Genomic DNA, 4,418 nt, shown 5'->3' on the forward strand with positions numbered 1-4,418 from the left:
TTCCCCCTTTTTTTAGTTGGGGCATAGGGGTTAACCCTTTTTGGGGGAGATTGGGCCCCCAAAGCCCCCCCCCCCCCCCCCCCCCCCCTTTTTTTCTCTCTACACGCTTCAGGTGGAAAGGGAAAAATGATCTAAGTGGGACTTTGGAACATGATTTCTTTGGATTGAGCGTATGTCGTTATGATGGGCTCATGGCTGAGCCCAAATAAGCCATACGTTTTCTTTCTTGGGCTTGCTGGTCAAACCCAAAAATATGATTCCTACTGGCCTATCGCCAACCCTTGCATGTTGCTTTCACACATTGCATGTGAAATATCCAAATATGAATTTTCATGCTCGTTGCTGACTTTTCAAGTTTCAACTGTGGACTGTTATCCCCATGTGGAGTATCCAAGTATGGACAGCCAATCCCATGCGCAAGTGGACCCATTTCTTTATTTTGGATTTCTGCACCTCTGCCGATCCGGTGGGCTCATGCGCATTTTCTTCTTTGCTAACTGACCCCAGCTGGGGTGCGCTTGGCTTTAAGCTTTTGCCAATCCGGTGGGCCCCATGATCCTTGCTTTCTCTTTGCTAGCCGATCCCAATCCCAGTTGGGGTGCGCTTGGTTTTGAGCTTTTGCCAATCTGGTAGGCCCCATGACTCTTGGTTTCTCTTTCTTACCCGATCCCAACCCAAGTTGGGGTGCGCTTGGTTTTGAGCTTTTGTCAATCCGGTGGATCCCATGCCTCTTGGTTTCTCTTTGCCAGCCGATCCCAACCCCAGTTGGGGTGCGCTTGGTTTTGAGCTTTTGCCAATCCGGTGGGCCCTATGCTCATTGCTTTCTCTTTCCTAGTCAATCCCAAATGGATTAGGGTGCGTCTGGTTTTAAGCTTTTGCCAATTTGGTGGTCCCATGCCTCTTGGTTTCTCTTTGCTAGCCGATCCCAACCCCAGTTGGGGTGCGCTTGGTTTTGAGCTTTTGCCAATCCGGTGGGCCCCATGCTCCTTGCTTTCTCATTCCTAGCCGATCCCAACCCCAGTTGGGGTGCGCTAGGTTTTGAGCTTTTGCCAATTAGGTGGGCCCCATGCTCCTTGCTTTCTCTTTCCTAGTCGATCCCAACCTCAGTTGGGGTGCGCTTAGTTTTGAGCTTTTGCCAAACCGATGGGCCCCATGCTCCTTGCTTTCTCTTTCCTAGCCGATCCCAACCCTAGTTGGGGTGCGCTTGGTTTTGAGCTTTTGCCAATCCGGTGGGCCATATGCTCCTTGCTTTCTCTTTCCTAGCCGATCCCAACCCTAGTTGGGGTGTGCTTGGTTTTGAGCTTTTGCCAATCTGGTGGGTCCCATGCTCATTAGCTGTTCTTCCGAACCCGTGCGCCTTTAGTTTCTCAATCGATCCAAAGTGTTCACGACCTTTTATTTATTTTTTTCCTTTTTTCTTGCACTTCAGCTGTCCATGCGGGCCCCAATACCCCTTAGCTGTCCTTCCAGAGCTGTGCGTCTTTGGTCTCTCAACCGATCCAAGGTGTCCATGACCTTTTTTTTTTTTTTTTTTTCTCGGACCTCTTGGACTCGACAATTTCTCCTTTTCGTTCTCACCGACTCCCAAGCAGTCCACATCTAGTCTGTGCATGAGGAACAAGCCTAGCTTCATAGGTGTACTCACTACTTTGCGCCACTTATTGCTTACATCTGTTGCTCTTCTTTGCCTTTTGTCGAAGTGTGTGCAGTTTTCTATCAGAGAAGCGCATGCGTTGGGTAGAAATAATTTCGACTGGTTATATCAGACCAGGCTTTGTTGCCAGAGCCTAAGGAAAATATCTGAGCCGGCCACATCAAACCTTATCTTTGCTTTTGAAAAACTTCTTCCGTGACTTCTGTGAACTATTTTCCCAATCTTCGCCCCCTGTTATAAAAGGTCGGTCGATAGGGATACATTCATTCGTAAAACCATTTATACTTTTCCTTTGTTCTTCATATATAAGCTCTGGGTGCAAAGGGAGAGGAAAGTGTTCTGTGTGTTTGAGAATTTCGCCAAAGGGCTTTTATTATATATTAGTTTAGTGAATTTTGGATCTTATCAATGACACGCCATCTCATGTACCCATTTTGAATATTGATATTGGAATTGATGGATACTTGGATACTGATATTGGAATTGATGAATTCTTGGAAACTGTGGATATAGTTTGGATATGTCAAAACCTGGGCATCTTTGATGGGGTGTTTCGTAGACCTTTAGAGGGGTTAGTTTGCCCGCGTAAGACCTGCCACAGGCGTATGAGTATTGAGGATTCTGATGTACGTGCTGGTGAGCCCAGTCCCCCAGTTGGAAGACTCGTCTCTAGCCACATGCTTGTTGAGGATTCCTCCGTGTAGTTCAGCTAAACGATTCCCGTGTGGGATTGATTTTCCCGGTGCATGATGTGCACTATCATATGTACCTCCCTTTGGATACTAGTAATACTTGGAGACAGTGGACATGGGTACTTGGATACATAGAAATGGATAGCTGTGTAGTCTGCGCGTATAGGATTTGTCACAGGCGCACGAGTATTGAGGATTCTGCTGTGCGTGTTGGTTAGCCTAGTCCCCCAGATGGACGGCTCGTCCCGGGCCACATGGTTGTTGAGGATTCCTCCATGTGGTCTAGTCAAGCGATCCTCGGATTGGATTCTCTTCCCCTGATGCATGATGATGGTTTAAGGTAAATTTATTGATATATATATATGTAAATATACATACATATTAAATATACATATGTGGATCCATTTTCGGTTGAGATTCTTGAATTGGTGCTTCGTGAGTATCTGCACAGGCGTGAGTATAGTTTTGATGTTTGAATAGTGTTGTTTTGCAACATACGCCTTGGATATGATATGGTTGTGGGAAAGAAATGACTTTGGAAAAGTAACTTGAGTCTCAGAGTAAATGTTTAGTTTTGAAAGGGTTATGCATAGTATTTGTGAGTTTCTATAGGGAAATGATTTTGAGTTGAGTCATGGAAAGAAAGGAGTTCTTGTTAAAACATATAGTTACATGAATTGTGGGATTTGATGTTGTAATGAAACTAAATTGAATTGTTGGCATTACTTTAAAAAATTGAATATTATCTTAATCGTGATTGTTGATGAAAGAACTACGCGTGGCTTGATCCCTCACCAAGGGGTACATAGGTAGCCTAGGGTTTCACCTAGGTGCAATTGCGACTTAAACTATTACTTTTGTTGGGCATTTCTATTTGTTTAATTTCCGTTGAACTTCATTTCGGTTGTAAACTGAAGTCTTCCTTTAGATTTGTTATATTATTGCCCTTTTTTGAGTTGGATGTAAGGCTGGAGGCCATTTGTAAACTGTGTGTGACTTAAACTGTTTACTTTATCTGTGCTTTCTTTGCAGGTGTAAATTTTAGGAAATGTCCATTTTTCAGGGGAGACTCTGTCGAAATTTCAGTAAAAAGTCTCGTTACTCTTTTCCTTATTTTAGAAGAGAGACTCCAACCTTAGTAAGTGGGTCGGCTTCAGTTTGATGTCGGAATTACCACAGGATTCGTCATGGATTCTGAGAAATTCGGAGCGGGTCCTGTCAATAATGGTTTAGGAAATAACTCATTAAAGAGTTATTAGTTTTAGCTATTAGATGATATCTAAATGAGGTGGTATGTAAAGAAGAAAAATCAAAGAGTCCGAGCAAATAATATCCAAGCAAAGAATCTAATAATGTAGCTAACCTATAAGAATGATAATGCAAGGACACACCAGCCACGTTGGTGTACCTGGAACATATAAAAATCTATCAAAACGAAGTCCCTAATTAGTATAATGTAATTGTTCTTTTTTTGGTCGAAAGTATAATGTAATTTGGAAATATTTTTGCCTCACCACTTTAACTCAAAGTGTACTCTCACCACCCTTCTCAACACTTGACACATGTCTATAGGCCTAACCATAGTTAACACTTTTCTTGTATTTATAGAACCATGGTTATGCTCATGGATACGTGTCAAGTGTTGAGAATGGTGGTGATGGTACACATTAGGTTAAAATGGTGAGCAAAAATGCTCTCAATGTAATTTTCTTACGTGAGATATATATCTACCAATAATGCTAGAAGCAGCAACTTATTTACCAACTTTTTAATACCAACTGATGTAGCAAATAATATGACAATTCATGTCATATGCCACATCATTCGTTTTAATTCAATTTCTTTTGTTAGACCATTTTAATTTATTTAACTTTAACATCTATCTCTTCATTGAAACCCACCGTGGCTCATCCTTGAACCCAATCACCACCGCCAGAGCCCAGAGGCACCGGCCATTGCCGCCTAATATCACATCCCTCCCACTCTTCTTGTATCACCCTTTCATCTGATTTTAATATTATTTTTCTTCATAAAAGATTAGATTTGAGGGTCTTAAAAAAAATTTCATTACA

This window comes from Prunus persica, chromosome G4 (assembly GCF_000346465.2).
Source record: "Prunus persica cultivar Lovell chromosome G4, Prunus_persica_NCBIv2, whole genome shotgun sequence".
Classification (NCBI taxonomy): Eukaryota; Viridiplantae; Streptophyta; class Magnoliopsida; order Rosales; family Rosaceae; genus Prunus; species Prunus persica.